Consider the following 18,445-nt stretch of genomic DNA (forward strand, 5'->3'; position numbering starts at 1 on the left):
TCCAACAGCTTTTAGTCTCGACAAAGAGTCCTTCTCTCATCTGACACACTGTAGTGGACGTGAACTTGCGCTGCCCCCCCACAGATGCCCGGTGTGATGTTTGACAGATTCCTCCCTCTCCAGCTAGGCTCACAGTAAATGTCCATCTGGCAGCTTCCCATGGGTACTTATTATTCTCTGCTAGCCAGGGGTGTTCTTTTTTTTTTTTTCCGACTTTTTTTTTTTTTTTTTTTTTAATCAGCTTGCCAGCGCCTGCCTCAAAAGAGTGGAGCCAGATCCAGAACTGCTCGCAGATGCTTCACCAACTGGCCAAATTGTTCTGGTTGTAGTGGCATGGCACTGAGTTTTCAATTACACAATAAGAGTTATCTGGATGCTCTCAGAGAGAGAAAGAGAAAAAGAAGCACTGGAGATGTAGCACATTTTTATAATTTTTTTCTTTTTCATGCAAAATCCACCAGGTGCACCTTGGAAATTAGGCAATTGATTTTTCCCATGAGCAGATGCTAAGAACCACTGGTGCTCCGCATGTCCTGTTGCGACAACCCGCTACCGTGGATTCACTCATGCCGTTAACCTCTATCCCTCTCCTGCCACCCGCTGAGCATTTCTGAAAACACTCTGAGAAAACAAAGGATGCTGCACTCCCTTTCGGTTTCACATATTCCATCTAACTCAGACGGACCACTGTTAGCCTTCTAAGGTTACTGCAGCTGTAATTTCTGCTTTGAGTGTGATGTAATCTTTCCACAACAAAGCGCAGATGTCTACTACTGTGAAGAAGAAGCCGCGATTAGGGTCTTTTTGAGTCAAGTGAGCAAGAAAATGCATCAAAGTATGGATTCCAGCAAGCGCAGGAGAGCGTGACCAAAATAAGTAAAATGATGAGTTTTTCAGTTATCTTGTTGGTCCAGAAGCATCAACAACAGTCAGAACATCATCCTCTGCTAAACTGCCATTTAGTTTTGAGTCATGTAGAATTATTGAAAAAGTACTGCATTGTAGTGAAAAAGAAGGAAATTAATTGTGTAGCATTCCTTAGTGTACCTCCCCCTTTACATGACGCCCCGAAACAAAATCCGGTTCAACAAATGATTTTCAGAAATCCCCATGTTGGTATTTTTACTACACGTTTCCACTAAAAGGCACTAGAATTTGTGACAAAGTAACAGATTGTGTATTATCTGTATTTTACATGTATGTATTAAAAGTCAGAACAATATTTTGTTTATATTCATATTTCTGTATCTGGCCCCAGGGATTAATTCACCCTCTTTTTTTTAATTGCTTAAGACTCCATTCCCCTGATTCTGTCAGCACATGTCAATGCATGTGCTTCCTCACTTTAGTCAAAAAGGCGCTAATCAAATCTTTTAAACAATAGCAGGCATATGCGCTTTGTTAGAGAAGGATTACCTCATACTCATAGCAGAAATTGCAGCAGCTGGAGGCTGACAGTGGTCCAGCTGGGTGAGGTGGGGAATGTGAACAGCTTTTACAGGCTAGAAAAAATAATTAAAATCTGTCATGATTGTTAAAGAAGAGTAAAAGAAAAAAGGTTTCATATTAGAAAGAAAATTAAATTAGGAGTGGCCTGTTATATTTGCACAAAGGCGATACCACATTAAGCCAAGAAGAATCTGAAGGCCATTCCACAGAGCTGCAGTCTGCTGCAGCCACCAGAGTTTAGGGTGGGTAAACATAAATTAAAGGAGGTGTGTTGTTTTTTTCCTCTTGCATCATTCACCCCCAGTGTGTTCTGCCCTTTAAGAAACAACCTCCGTCCATCTGCAGATCCGTCTCCCTGCTGATCATCTGATCTAAGTGCAGGAGTGTTTGCTCCAATACAGGCTTTGCTGTCATCTGTCTCAGATAAAACCAAGGGTGACCGTCATCCTCCTGTGGCCTCGCTCTTGTGCTTTTGTGAGCTCATGTGCTTCTTAGCCTCTTAGTTGTAATCCAGATGATTTTTTTCTGACAGGAATGTTTTTTTTTCCTCTAAACTAAAACTCCTTTTATACATTTTATCCTCAGCAGGCTTTTGTTGTTTTTTTGTTTTCCCTCACCCCCCAAAACTGAGAAGACAGATCTAATTCATTTCTACAACAATTTTTGTTCAAGTTTACAATTCAGCAAAAATGAAGGCGGTTGTTCTCAATGAAAGCAACATGGTTTATAACAATCCAAGACACTTTATTCTTTTAAGGTTTAAAAAAAGAGGTGACCATAAATGGGAAAGAAGAAGAGAGCTGGAAAAACAGAACCACTAAGGTAAACTATTTGGGCTGCACCGTAGAATCACTGGATTTCTAAAATCTTCCATCTCAATTTCAGGCAATATTCTCAAAGATGGCCACATAATAAAATAGCTTGTACTGTAGCGTCATTGTTGACTGAGAAGGTCCTTCTGAGCACACTTCGTATAATGAGTGGGACAGTGGTCTGTCAATCTTGGGCCTGTGATTGACTGACAACCTTTTCAGGATGAGCAGCTACAGTCCATAATGGATCTTAATCAAGAAACCTGAAAATATTAATTCGATTTAAAAAAAAAAAAAGCAAACATTTTGATCTGGGCCGTCATTTATTGAATTAAGTCGCTGTTAAAACCTTTTTGAGATACAACCTCAGACAACTTCCATTCATGGCTGGAAATATCAAGCTCATACAGAAAGCCAATTGGAAATTACTAAGAATTTCCAATTGTCCGCCCGCCAATCCTCCACTAGCCAGTCCATATTGAGAACCAGCTCACACACAAACCAACAACCCTGGACACTGGAAACATCATTAATGAAACAATCAACATTTTGAAATTCAATGACAATGCAATGCTTCAATTGTTGACTGTGTTTCTATGACTTTTGTATTTTTGTGATTTTATGATGTAAAGCACCTTGAACTGCCTTGATCCTGAAATGTGCTATACAAATAATTTTTACACATCTGGCAGTAACAAGGTCTTGTTTTGGTTGGTGAAACTAAAATTATTCCAAAACTGTTGTTAATATAGTTAAAATGCTAAAAAAAAAATATTTTAATAGCTTGGTTCCCTTCAAAAATTAAATTGTCATTTCAAAATCTGGATTTACTTTGTACATCAACACCGCTTATTTGAAACTTCACTGAAATAGAAGAAATCTCTAAGAGGTTCATTACTTTATAGCACTATGTAATATACAAAACATTTGAATGGATGGCAGTATGAGAGCAATATTTCTACAAAGTAGAAAGATGATAATATCCATTGTGATTACAATTTTCATGCTACTCATGTTCTTCTCCATTATCAACATATTTGCCCCATTGTGAGGTTTTGTATTTCAGTCTTTGGATGAGTTTGGACTCTCTAGTCTGTTTTCGACATGCAGAGTGCAAACACCTACCAAGATACTACATTCAAACAGTCTTTTGCGATTGCGATATTTTATACATTGACTGCAATTCCAAATCCAATTAAATATATTATACAGCTCTCATACGAACATTGTCGTATATTCTATGGGTTTGATGATGTGTACATTGTGAATGGTACGATTGGGTTTAAACTTCCGCCCACTCTCCACAGTGTGAAAACAAACACCATGCCTGTTTAAGTCAACATTGCTGACGTGTTCTTTGAACCATCTGGGCGATTTGATTCTCATTTGAATACAATTCAAATTGAAGGTACACAGCTCAAAATGTGTATTCTCACATGTGGGGGGCAAAGGCAGGGACTAGGACAGCTGAAGATGGCAGAAAACCGAATATCTTAACCAGGCAAACAGCAGCATATCTGAGTCGCTTCAGCTCCAACTCCTGTGTAAATCTCTGCCGTATTTATGCATTCACGTCACTCCCAAAATAACAAGACAACTCACTCTGGAGGACTGTGCTATGGAAAATAAAATTACTTACCTAGTGTGGAAAAGTTGGTAACATCTGTGAGCGTGGTGTTGGTGGAACAAAGGAGGGTTGGGCAGTGGGGATAAGAAGGAGAGAAAGAGAAAGAAAAAAGAAATGTCAGCAAATTACAACATATAGAAAGCCAAACTTTAATGCAGGAGGAGGTTGTCACAAGTTCCGTTGAAAAATGATGGTCTGCTAGCATTGTACAGACTTGGGGTTAGGAACAATCCCTGTCAGAAGGGGGGTGACAAGGAGGAGGATAAGAAACATCTTAGATAGTTTCCCTTGAGGATCCTATGTTTGTCCAACTTGCATTAATATTTGTCGCTGTTTCAACATTTTAAGGGTGGAGGTAAAAATGGCGCAAGCAGGAACCTCATCTATTACTGGTAAGTCTTTTTTTTTCTTCACAGTGTTATATAACCACACTGAGCAAACAAATGTGCTCAAACAAATGCTCCTTCTCCCGTAAGTCTCCAAGATAATTTATTATCTCACCCTGTGTGCTTGGTTTTCCTGCTTCTCCCAAAGCTTGTTAGTCTAACTGCGGACATTCAATTCACAGAACCAAAGGCGCAATAAACTCCTTGACTATGTGCCCCACAAAAACTCCACAGTGCCACAACAAGAGAATAACTAGCTGGCCAAGAATAGTCCCTTTGGCAATGTGTTAATTAAGTCACAGCAACATGGTAATCACTTCTATAATTTACTGAAAATTTTATGAGGACGAGTAGTATTCCAGTTGTTTCAAGTTATTTGGTCATTGCTCCGACTGTCCATCTGAGCAAGATGAGGAGCTTATTTCTTGCATATTGGAAGCTCAATTTACATTTGCCTCACTTTAGCAGCATTTCCTGTTTTAAAGAAGGGCATATTTGTACCCAAGGTCAAGGATACAATAAAACAGGGATTACCGATACAAATACAAGAGTTGCATTTATTTTATGAAATATAGCAAATCATACTTTTAGTTTACTATAAACATGTCAATGTTCATTCAGTTGCATTTTTAATCTCTTGTTAATAATTTCTAAAGAGAATTTGTTATTGCAGTAAAAACTGGTAAAATTTCTGATTGTTGAAATCTAAATTTATTCTATTGCCCTTTTACAGCACTGGTCTCCTTTCTGTCCATTTTCTCCCAAAAGCACAACACTGCTGTCTTGTAAATAAACAATAAAGCAAACCAAAAAAATAGAATAAATTACATAGAACAAGATGTACAGTGAAGGAAATAGCTAACTGGTGAGTTAATATACTACCATCAGTGTTGCTTACAGTGCAGTCTGGTTGTGTTTCTAAGCAGAATTTGGAGGTAATGTGATTTATCACCAGTGATGTCTATCTCGCTGCATTCATTTACATTTTTGGTGTGCACGGTACAAATCCCCAGGTGGATCAGGGACAAGAAAATGTGATTACAATATCCGTTTTGCATGTAGGAACAAATCTATTTTCAGACGGAAAGGAGGGGGAAAGATCGGGGTTGGGTCTCACGGATACTCATTACCATTCTGTCTGACACACATTCACACTGTTGTGCGGCTGTTGTTGCTAAACAGAGAGCTCAGCTGAGGACCTTGAAGCTTCATGGAGGGAAAATTGGGCCCAAGGGAGGAAGGTAGCAGGGACTGATGTCAAACTTCAAAAGCCACGAGAAGCACCTGGGGTTTCAATGACATTAGCATTTGGCTTGTTTGCAAGAACACCATCCAAAGGGAAAGGTCCAATGGAAAGAAGATAATCAGGAGGAAGTACCATTTTTAAAAGTAATACTTGGTGCCACAATCCTGACTCAGGAAGAATGATAATGCTCAAATTCAACAGCATTCATATGTAGAAGGCAGAATAACTACCATGCCCATAGCCCAGTTCACACTCCTATTGCTCCAATCACATTGTCTTGTTAATAGAGGGTTTTCCTTCTGCACTCAACTGAGGATTATTGATTTTTCCTGAGTCCTGCGGAGGAAATTTGGACGCCTGGCCTATCAAAACCAATGGAGGAAGTGGGGGCCTAAATGTATTAGACGACTGGGGTTGGTGGAGAGAGACTCTAGTGAGAGAAACAAGTTCCTTCAATAAGCCCTCTCTGTGAACCGGGAAACAGACACAGGACTCAGACACCTTTTTTTTCCCCCCCACCCGCCGCCCGTTCTCCGTTTCCTGTTTTAAGCAGATAAGCTGCTTTCAGCGTCTTAGTTATGCTGGGAAGAACCCACAGCACAGCAGGAAACTTCAAAAACTCCACCCCCCACCCAAAAAAGAAAGAAAGAAAACTGAGAAGTCTGTTCTTTGTACGGTCTTGTCTGAACTGACAAGAAGGATTTATGGGATGTTTACAGTGGTCAGTGGTAGTGGTATTGGGGATTACAAAAAGCTTGTGCGTTGTGACAAAGTGGGCAAGTTACTGTTCATGCACAGATTATTTTTATTCAACCATTAATTGCTTAGTTCAACCATTAGTTCATGTTTTAGGAACACAGTGCAATTTGTCCTTTAAAAACATTTTTGAACTCTTGTTAGCTAAGGCTAGGAAAACATTATCAGAGCCAACCCAAGGCATAATTCCCTTCAATTAAAAGCTATTTTATTTGTTCTAAAAAAAATAAATGTTGCCATAACTCATAAACCAAAAATTTTCAGGGTTGTTGTGGATGGTGATACTGTGGGCAAGTAGAATCTGTTATCAGTCAGTTTTTTTTTTTAAAAACTGAAGACTTAAGACTCAAGACTATTGCTGTGTAACAGTCTCATGACTCACGACATAACAGATCAACATCCTGGTCAGAATAATGATATTCCCCATTTCCTGGATAACACTATTAGTTTGTAACAAGCACTGCTAATCAACCTCATTTTCTTTTGATGCTATTCTTTGTCTTGCCCACGTCAAATTCTTCTGAAGCCCCAAAACAATTTTGACCAAGCCCTGAACATGATATTGGGATAAGTGTATAGTTATCACAATGACTTGTTTAACATCAAATCAGATTGAAGGTTTTCTCCTTATGTCAGAAATAACTTCAAGCACGATATATATTTAATGATGATTATTGAGATATTTATTTTAGGGATTTATTTTCTAAGGCTTACTGTCTTCAAATTTAATGCACCAAGATTAATGTGCCTTTAAAAGACATGTGAAACCCCACATAATCTTATGGCTTTGTAAGCTTCTCCTTAATTTACCACCTTTGAGATAAATGAAGGAACACCTAAGAATGTTCTTTTTAAGGCAACAACTCAAATACACAGATTCCTTCTATGACATTAACTCTGAAGAAATCAGTGAAGTAATTAAGACAACTGTTCACCCTCACAAGTTTGACTAATTCTTATGTCTGTCATTTCAAGAAGCCTAACGGTTTACATGTAAGTATGGCATGTTAAACAAGCAACACACACTCAAGGACACACACTGGACCTGGTTATCAGTAAGGGTGTGAATATTTCCAATGTCTCTGTAATTGATGTCGCCCTGTCGGATCACTTCGCTGTTATCTTTGAAGGTTCTTTATTCTTTGACCCACTTGGACAAACAGCTACTGTCACAAAACGTTCTTTCACAGAAAACACAGCAGAAACATTTAATCAAATCTACTCTTCCTCCTCACCCTTAAGCTGTAATGATGTAGATCAGTTGGTAGATGATTTTCAGTCTAAAGTTTCATATATCATTGATTCCATTGCCCCAATTAAAGTAAAGGTTTTGACTGGTAGAAAGAAATCTCCATGGAGAAATGCACAAATAGTTCGGTCTGCAAGACAACTCTGTCGCAGGGCAGAACGACAATGGCGTAAAACTCAACTTCACGTTCATCACGACATCTACAAAGAAAAACTACGTAACTATCACTTAACACTAAAACATGGAAGGGAGGCTTTCTTTGCAGATGTCATAAACAAAAACATCAATAATGCTCGAACTTTATTTGCAACAGTTGACAGGCTCACAAACCCTCCTGTGACGTTTCCACCTGAATTCCAATCTAATGTTGCCTGTAATAAGTTTTCTGATTTCTTTTCAGAGAAAATCCAAAAAATCAGAGGATTAATCTGCACATCAACTTCAAAGCCAGAACCATTGCTGTACCAAAACAAAACAAATACAGAAAACATGACCCATTTTCAACTACTTAATTATAAAACTCTAGAAGAAATTATAAGTCAATTAAGTTCAAGCTCCTGCTGTCTGGATGTCCTTCCCACACATTTCTTTAAGAAAGTCCTGCCTGTTATTGCTACTGATCTGATCCAAATCGTAAACTCATCGCTTACATCAGGTGTTTTTCCCCAGGCCTTGAAAACAGCAGTCATCAAACCACTGTTAAAAAAGAACAACCTGGACAAATCACTATTGCAGAATTACAGGCCAATCTCAAACCTCCCATTCATCAGCAAAGTTATTGAAAAAACTGTGTGTAAACAATTAAATAGTTTCCTCATGATGACCAACTGCTTTGACACTTTCCAGTCTGGTTTTCGTGCTCACCACAGCACGGAGACTGCCCTCGTAAAAGTATTCAATGATATTCATATAAATACGGACTGTGGCAGAACCACGGTGCTGGTTCTGTTGGACCTCAGTCCAGCTTTTGACACTGTCGACCATGACATATTACTGAATCGACTTGAAAGTTGGATTGGACTCTCTGGTTCGGTGCTCGACTGGTTTGAATCCTACATAAAGAGCAGGGATTTCTTTGTTTCAATTGGAAACTTCTCATCAAAGAGGTCAAAGGTCACATGTGGGGTACCCCAAGGTTCAATCCTAGGACCCCTCTTATTTAATATTTATATTCTCCCACTAGCTCAGGTCATAACAGGAAATAATATTAGCTACCACAACTATGCGGATGACACACAGCTCTACATTACGATGTCACCAGGTGACTCTGAACCCATCCAATCACTGAATAAATGCTTAGAGCAGATAAATGTGTGGATGTGCCAAAACTTTCTCCAACTGAACAAAAATAAAACTGAAGTCATTATTTTTGGACCTAAAGAGGAACGATCTAGAGTCAATGCACAGCTTCAGTTATTACAACTAAAACCTAGCGATCAGGCCCGAAACCTGGGAGTAGTGATGGACTCGGACTTGAACCTCCAGAGCCACATAAAGACAGTAACAAAATCGGCCTTCTATCACCTGAAGAACATCTCCAGGATTAGAGGACTAATGTCTCAGCCAGATCTAGAGAAACTCATTCATGCGTTTGTCTTTAGTCGCATTGATTATTGCAACAGCGTCTTCACAGGCCTGTCCAACAAATCAATCAAACAGCTGCAGTTGATCCAGAACGCTGCTGCTCGCGTTCTCACTAGGACCAGGAAAATAGAGCACATAACACCAGTTTTAAAGTCCCTCCACTGGCTCCCTGTAGCTCAAAGAATAGATTTTAAAATACTGATGTTAGTTTACAAATCACTGAATGGTTTAGCACCACAATACATCAAAGATCTGCTGTTGTTGTATCAACCTTCCAGACCTCTCAGGTCTTCTGGTTCTGGTCTGCTCTGCATCCCCAGAACCAGAACCAAAAGAGGAGAAGCAGCTTTCAGCATCTATGGACCAAAAATTTGGAACAAACTTCCAGAAAACTGTAAAACAGCGGAAACCCCGACTTCCTTCAAATCTCAAGTAAAAACGCACCTGTTTAGAGTTGCATTTGAAATGTAATATGTATGGATTTGATTTTGTGGATATGTATGTAATTTATTTTTTTATTTTATTTTTTTTTTAATTTTTTCCTGTTGTGGGCAACGGGGCCCGGCGAATACCCGTGGTTAAACGGACGGCGGAGTCCGGCGGTAACAGGCGCTTAAATTCCGTGTCAAAGGGAAGGGGGAAGAAAGGAAAAGAAGAGGGAAAAAAAAAAAAACCTTGGTATTTTATTCTATGTTGCATGCCTTTGTGTTTTGTGTTTATGATGTAAAGCACTTTGAAATGCCTTGTAGCTGAAATGTGCTATACAAATAAAATTTGATTGATTGATTGATTGATAACCAGCATGTAGTGTGATAAAACTAAACTTCACGTTTGGCCATAATGACCATTGTTACACTTGGAGGGAAAAGGGGAAGCTTTCAAGCCTTGTACTACCAGACTGTGAAGTACAAGGGGTGACAGCATCATGTTGAGGGGCAATATCCTGCCGGATGTACTGGCATACTTCACAAAATAGACATCATGAGGATGGAATCATTTCTGAAAATACTGAAAAATCATTTTAAGACATTATCTAACTTTGGGCACGAGGCACAAACTGTTTTTCCAAAACCTAAGCATACCGCAAAATTACTTACAAAGTGGTTTCGGGACCAATGTGTCAATGTTTATGGGTGGCCATTGCAAAGTTTTTATTTCAGTTCATTAGAACTGACTCAGTTACACTATTTTTTTTAATGTTTCCAACCAACAAGCTAGCTTTGGAGCAAATAAAAATCTCGTTATTGCAGTATTTCACCTCACATCTCTTTAAACCAAATAACTTTTTTTGTTTACAATCAATGTTATAAGACTTCGTAAACTAAAATAATAGATTTTTTTCTATTCATATTGTCACTGTTCAGGTCTTGAGTTTTATTTATTATACAGTATACCAAAATTGCCTTTTTGCTATACACATCTTTTGGCTTAGCAACGTTGACCTCTATCCAAGAATTTGGATTAAATTTAGGACATCATCTGTCCTTGGTGGGATTTTTTACTGTGAGGTGGTGTATCGTGATACTGCAGCTCTTGGACAAGGACATCAGCTTTCTCAAGAGACAGTCGTTTTGACACGACCGGTCTTGACTTGTCTCATTCATCACAGAACAGTCAGCACACAGCAGCAGCAGGGACACGATTAAGGCAAAAACAGGGGATATGGTAGCTCAGTTGGTCAAAACATACCTATTCTTACCAGGCATACAGTACAAGTCTTCCCAAAATTAATAAATCACATATCCAAATTAATATATTAATTCAATGAATGATCAATGGGTAACACTGCGTGCATTAACAAATAAATAAATAAAAACAAAAAAAAAAAACAAATAGGTGTTAAGTTGTTAATCTTCCTCGTCCCCATTCATGTTCTGGAAGTTCTGCCCAAACCTGATTTACCCCTTATTCTGCTTTACATTATCCTCATATGCGCCTATAGTTTTTAATGTTTTGGAGATAAAGAACTGAAGGTTTATATTCTGTCAGGGAAATTTGTCTCTGAGATCAATTGAGAGGCGAAAGGGAAAGTGGCACAAGTTTGCATGTGGAGAGAACTGAACACTTACTCTTACCTTTCAACTTATTCAGCATCTGTTCATTATTTAATTTACACATTCATCAGTTTGCTAAACACAGTTTTCATTCTTCAAAAACAAGATTTAGAGGTTGATTCAGCATATTGCAAAGTATCTATTTCGGTAGTTAATTTTTGTTGGTTTTGATAAATAGGGTTGATACGGCCATTGAAAATCTCAGTATTTTATGCACAGGAAAAGCACACAATCTTACCAAGTATCTCTTAGCACATTTAAAATAATCCAGAACTAACTTCTTAGCAACCTTTCAACAAGACTGTTCAAAGAATAGTTTTCTTAGAACATCCACTCATTTCACTTATGACATTTTTCCTTTGTTACAAGTCAAATAATCTGCCAGTGGAACAAGCAGGTTTTCATCAACATTGGAGATTTATTGATTTAAAAGACACTCCAATATTTTGCTGACTGGTTACTTGTAAATTAGTTTTGTCTTCACATATGAAGCAAGCCCAACATCAAATTTAGCAATAACATTTGTGACTCATCTTTAAAATATAGCAACATCTGCAATTTGGTTAATAAAAATGACCCTTAATTTGGGAAGTCTTGTCTAAATTGCCCTCAGGTGAGTGTTTAACTGTCATGCGAGTCCAACGCCAGGACTCTACACAGGTAAGTGAATAAATTTTAACCTGAGAGGCGTCCACACAGATGTTAGGACCTAAACTTCCCAGGCACACTCATTTTTCTTGTTTAGGGAGTGCTTATAAATATTAATTTATGTTGATCGTCTGGGAAAAACAATTGTTTCCTACATGGCTCCCCCATCTTTCTTCCGACCTTATGTTTGCAGCCACAGTCACACTCATATCCACAAGGGAGTAAAGAGGGCTGGCTGTCCAAAGTGGCTGCAGGACTGAGGGGTCTCTAATTGGAAATCAAAAGCTGGAAGGCAGCCGTGAAAGAACAGTCCAACCTCAAGAACTTGTCGCTCAATTTAGACCATGACAAAAAAGGCCCCTGTTTCTTGTTTCGCCATTTAACCTATTCACCAGGGTGGAATTGGAACAGATGTTTTTCTTTTTTTTACAGCACCACATAATGGGACAGAATGGCTCTTGCTGGCTATGATCCAGCTAGCTGCAAACAGAAAGGCTTCGATGTAAAGAGAGACATTCATGAACGGGCAAAAAAGACATTAGAAAGGAAGTGCTGGTATCATTGATACGGTAAGAGCTCACTCCTTTCTACGTGGGCTGAAAAAAACAATACTTTTTTCTCTTCTGTTGCAGCAAAGATTTCAAGAGGCCCTGTCAGTCTTCTGTGTATTGAGAAGAAAATATATATGTTGCCTGATTTGTTTTACACTCCCTCATCTTGTTGAGGTGCAAAATGACCCCTTTTCTTTGTGGCAGTTTGATGAGTGTAGTTAGAAAAAAAAAAAAAAACTTCATCAGGCGGTTGTCAGACTCAGAGCTGTCCAGTTGAAAGCCTGCTCAGGCATGACTGTAAGGGAACGAGGAATGCTTATGTGAGCTCTCCAGCAGATGTTCTGTTTCTGCTATAGCTGTCTCCTGTTGGAAAGCCCAAATGCTGTATTGCACTCTGTCCTTTTATTTTCCTTCTTCTCAATTAAGAACAAAAACCAAACAATTACAGCAAGATTTTACTTAATTAGGTTTGGAGGCAAAGGAAAAATATAATTGTTTATTTTTTAGGGAGTCGAATGGGCTGCTCCTCATGCTAAAATATCTGAATCTTTTTCAAGACAATGTGTAATGTTTTTATTAGTAGCTGTAGCAGTGAAGTAGCATAAAATCCAATTTTGTTTTAATAATTCTAGACATTTCAACATGTAATCAGCTCCTCTATTCTGATAGTTCCATATAAAATCCAGTACAACCAACTGCAAACGGTTTATCAGTGTTTCATTCTCCATAGAATGAATCCAGCCATTCTGTGGAGATTTCTTGGAGAGCATTAACAAACAAGTAGCTTAATTAAAACCACCTTCTCAAAACTGCTCAAGCTAAGTCAGATTCAGTGGAGGGTATCTATGCTATCTGTGATAGCACCTATAAAAAAGTTACAAAGAGCCTCTTCTGTGATTAAAAACATCTTAAAAACCTACACGACACACATTTAGCTTCTACCTTACCTCATTAGTCATACCTCTGTTAAACCATGTTGGGTCAGATCCAAAAAGGAGCAAAGAAACCAGAAGAAAGCATTAGCCGTGCTACATCCAGCAACCGAGCCTTGTCGTGACGATCAGGCACGAGCTCGTTCACTCTCGCTTTTCCTGATAAGTTCTTCTCTCTGTTGTTTTAAGTGACTTAAAACAATAATTTATATGATTTTTATTTTTCTCTTGCTCCATTTCGAATTTATGTCCGACTGTCTCAATTCCCGCGGCTTTACTGTCAATCAGACGAACTTTACGACTGACGGATGTGACGTCAACCCCGACTTCGCCCCCACAGAGAGGAGGGCGGTGGTATGCAAATCAAGCTGGCTGCTGCGCATGTTTGTATGGAGATACGTCACCAATCAGACAATGTCGCTATGCGAAACATTTTTACTCATCTTTAACTGTAAAATATTTACCTTACACAATTAGTATATTCATCTATTTCAAAATATTTTTATTATTCCATTTAAATAAAAACATTTTTTAATAGCGGTGAGGTGTCGCCATTGCACTCTCTAATGGTTAGTTAATTGGTTGTATTGGATTTTATTTAGGAATAAAGTAAAAAGGGATAAATACAAAGGGATAAATGTCTTTAATATTATGCACCACTTTCTATTTTCTATCACAAAAATTCTTAATAAAGGAGAATTATTTGGAAGTTTGTGGTTATAAATATGACAAAATGTGAATACTTTTGAAAGTCATTGCATGATCTCTGTTCCTTTGTAATATGGCACCCTCTTGTTTCAGAAGACAAAAAGACCTTTTAAAATGCAGAAATGGTTTTAGCCTGACGAACCTTGATGACTGATCAGAAGTTGGGAGATTAGAGACCTGGGGGCTGAAGGCTGAGTTCTGACCTTGAGTTCAGCTACCTTCAGGTGAGATAAAGACTTTTTTGCCTAGAGGACAAACAAAAAAGGATGAAGTAGGGATGAAGAGGGAATGGGAAAAGCCTTGATGCTCCTGGCAGCGCCTCGTACGTTTGGCCTTTCGCATTAGCCTCTTGTTAAGACAGGCTGCTACATGTCAGCTGGCCTGATCAAGGGCAGTTTAAAAAAAGAAAAAAAAAGCTCAGATTGGAGGGATGTCTTTTCTGAGCTGGTGAAGAATAAACAGAGAGGCTGTATTGATGTTTGATACTTAACTCTCAACTCGCAAATCAGATTCCTAAACAGAGGGTTCTCACCACTAGAAACCCATTAACGCGGGTCACAAGGACATGCCTGACACCCGAGTGCATTTCCAAATGAAATTCATCAGGTCCAAGATCAGAGTCATGTAGGGCCTCATTGCACAGCAAACATTTACGTTGACTGTCTGAAAGGTTCGTAGAAAGTAGTTCTTTATATCATCGACTCAAATACATAATTAGACATAATGAGTAAACAATGTGGCTGCAATATGGGAGCTTGCTTATTGCTTTTTAATTGTGTTTCTCTCTGCACACGTTCAATGCACTCGGGTACCCGTGTACGCTGGCCCATGTGAGGCCAGGTGCAGTCATTACCATGGGACAGATGGATCAGCAGAAGCGCTACTCGTTTCCCTTGCAAGGCAACACGGTGGCTGCCATATGTAAACTCATCATTAAAACCGACCTGTGACCCCTCCTGCTCTAGCCAACGTTGTTAATTAAGCATGTCCGGCACTATGTAGGATGTGGCATTTTCGTCTTTTGTTTGTGGATGTTTTCATTTACAAACAGTAATATAAATACGCGCGCTTATTTGCGTGTGTGTGTATGTGTGGGGGGGAAGAGAGAGAGGCATGCATCCACTCATGTATGTTTATCGCACATGTCATTGGGGCGCATGCATTTGACTCTGGTGTCAGCCATGTTTAAGTTTAGGGGCTTCTTTTAATATTGCCGATGCAGCTCCCTTGAAAATTCATTAAAGTGCCTCGACCCTTCTGCCATCTGTGCAAGCGAGCTGGAGCAGCCTTGGGAGCAGCTGGGGAGCTCAGGAAGATGAAAATTCTGACGCGGCCGAGCCCCCGGACAGAACCAAGAGCCGCCGATATCCCGGCTTTGAACTGCCATTTATTTATTCCTAGACCTTAAATGAAAGCAGGATTCAAATTTAGATTCAGAGATAAAGACCGCTGGCAGCGACCACATTCTCCACCGGATCCAATTTAAAAGGCAAATGGCAAGTGTTACATAATTGCAAGGCTGATAAAATAATAAAAACAAACCCTTAAAGGTTTAATTAAAGAAGCTGAAGATTTGACTAAAATATAATTATTTCCTCTCGATTACTTATTGAATTGTACAGTATATAACTTGGGGAAATACAAACAGCGGAAATAAGTAGGTTAAGGATTTGGAAAAAAAAAAAATACAGTGAAAGATATTTTACATTCTCTGTAACAAACAACATTACTCTAAGAGCCCATTAACAACTCATTCAAGAGATTGCAAAATAATTCAGAACAACATCCAAAGCGTGACTAGCATTAATAGGTCAGTGTTCATGATTCAACAATAGAAAAGAAACTCATCTGCCACTTCAGGATTTGTGCTACTTTATATAACTGAATTGAATTGCAGACCACAAATTCAACTTTTTACAAGAAATTCCTGAAGAACAACACCGGGTCATCAGTTTATGACCTTACTCTCTTTTGCATTCGCAAACCAACCAACCAATAGGCTGATTTTCCTCAATATCTGACGAGGGATTTAGTTAAATAACTCAAATTCAACTAAAACGGTGTGCTAAAAAATCAAAACTTTGGCACAACCAATTAAAAAGGGTTAGTGAACGAAGCCTTAGGACCGTTTGATTTGTCACTGTATTTTTATTTTCTCTATTCTTTGACATCAGATATTAATCTGTAACAGGGCAAACGATTCATAGTACTACCTCCAAGGCAATTGCAGCCCAAGCTGGATCTGCAAAGAATTGACAGATGGTGGAGACATAAATGGATGCCACATGTTTCAGATATTATTTGTAAGAATATCTTCAAAATTATAGAAAATATTAAATTCAATTTCCTGTTATGTGTCATTTTGTGTTGGCTTATCACAAAGTAATTAAAAAGACAACAACAACAAAAACAGAAATGGTCCACTTAATTGTTTCTCTTTTGCATGTTCAGTGCGCTCGGGTACCTGTGTTCGCCAGCCAATGTGAGGCCAGTTGCAGACCCACGCTTTAAAGCCAGATTGTCTAGAATGTGGTGTTTTTTTATGCATAAACTCAAGATACGTATAAGCATTGAATTAAGTCATCAGAGAAATTGACTATTCCACAACTATGTACCTGTCACTGCAGAGCGGCACTTAATTAGCACTGCTGCTGGCGCGTTTTCTCAGACCATCCTAAGCTTCTGTCATCCTCCTGCCAGTTACCGCTCACAATGAAGTCATATCGCTTGCAGTGTTTATGCCCTGTAATCACTTTCTCCTGCACCTGATCTCCTCTTCATAAACTCCACATGCCGACATTATTGCTGTTATAGTCGGAAGTATGGAGTTATGTATTATGCATTAACAACCATCTCCCAGAGGGGATGGCATGCAGACTTTGATGCCGAGATATACACACACAGTCGTACAAAAATGCAAAAATAAACACACAGATGTGCTTTTCTGCGCTTTGTTTTCTGCCTCGCCATCATAATACAGTCACACATTCGCACGCGCACACTGGAGCATATGCATCAAAGCGTCGGGGTGTAATAGAGACTGGCTGCACTTTGCCACGTCTCTCCTTCTCTGACACTAATCAACACCTCTTGTGCAATTAAAAATTCTTCTCCATGTCTTTTGATCTGCTAACTATCTCATTTACATGAGTGGCGCTCAGCAAACTGTCCTGGTGTTGAGGAGGTGCGATAAGGTGTGGCTGGGATAGAGGAAGAGGCGGATTGGAGCGGAGAGAGAAGAGAAAAGAACGTTTAAGAGGCAAGAGGTGCCTTGGGATTGTATGCAACAACAACATTTAGTTGATGGTGGAAAAATGTTCTACCTAAGCTGAATGATTTTAAGCTGTTGGATGAACAAAATAAAAAATAAATGAAAATCCTGCCCTCCCTTCCCCCTTTTCTCCTCTTGGCTGACTTTGTGCTTCACCGTGGGGCTTCCAAAAAGCATGACTCTCTTTGGCAAGAACTCTGAGACTGGATGGCATTGAAACGGGCCGGGATGATGCATCCAGACGATGGTTAGAGCTGGGCAATAACAAGAGGGTGAAGAGAAAGAGAGCGAGATATCCATCGTGTGAGGGAGAAAAGGATGGGGAAGTTGTGGAAACTATTGTAGGTGGTTTCAATCATTTTGATGCCATCTGTTCCACTCCATCTTTCGCACTGACAGTGGATATTTTCCCTGGTGAGACGAGAGGAGTTTGTGTGCGAGTGTGTGCTTAGCAGTGAGAGACGGTGAAGGAGGGGGAAGTAAACTGCACACAATATTTATCTTCTGTACACCAAACAACCCAGTCACATAACCAGGTGTCTATCTGTATGTGTTAGAGTCACAGTTATTAGTCATTTCTTTGTATGCAGGCATTCACAAGTGATTAGCTGTTGTGAATATCTCCATTATCAAGTAAAATTATGATTAATTTAATACATCAAAATACTGTACAGTTCCATCACAGTTTGCAGCAGAAATTTCAACCTTAGTTTGAGAAATGTAGAAATTTTCCACCCAACAGTGCTAGTTTTAAGTGGCATCTGAGAACAGGTAAGGAGTTTGTTAAAATTGGGCAGATATAGATACTATCATCCTGTGAGCTTAAACAATCTTTTTCCAGTCCTGGCCTAACAATTTATTCCCCTGGACCGGGTGGGTGGGTGGCTTTTCACCGTAAACTAAGGTTCTTTACCAGAGGCCTGGGAGCTGGATGTTTTTTTTTTTTTTTGGAGTAACCTAGCTCTTCTGAACCCTTTTGGACTGGGATGTCATTTGTTCTCAACAAATCTATCAATTATTGGTTTATCAAATAGGCTGTGTCTGCTCTGCAGAAAACAAATTGAACAATTTAGGAGAAGATGCTGTCTTTCACTCTAAATAAGGTGGGGCCCATCTGATCGTCAGTTTCTAGACTCATCTATTGTGGCTTAAAGACATAACGGATAATTTTA

At 39.1% G+C, this 18,445-nt stretch overlaps 1 protein-coding gene across 24 annotated transcripts in view; it reads right to left on the reverse strand.

The window, feature by feature from the left end:
- Window positions 1-18,445, reverse strand: part of LOC129373213 (receptor-type tyrosine-protein phosphatase delta) — a 414,675-nt gene that overhangs the window by 293,297 nt on the left and 102,933 nt on the right. For all 24 annotated transcript variants that reach the window (XM_055051024.1, XM_055051021.1, XM_055051022.1 and 21 more), the window contains one exon: window positions 3,901-3,924. The gene's annotated coding sequence lies outside the window, so the exon portion shown is untranslated. The remainder of the gene's footprint in view (window positions 1-3,900; window positions 3,925-18,445) is intronic.

The sequence above is a fragment of the Poeciliopsis prolifica genome, unplaced genomic scaffold, assembly GCF_027474105.1.
Source record: "Poeciliopsis prolifica strain line A6 unplaced genomic scaffold, Auburn_PproV2 SCAFFOLD032, whole genome shotgun sequence".
Classification (NCBI taxonomy): domain Eukaryota; kingdom Metazoa; phylum Chordata; class Actinopteri; order Cyprinodontiformes; family Poeciliidae; genus Poeciliopsis; species Poeciliopsis prolifica.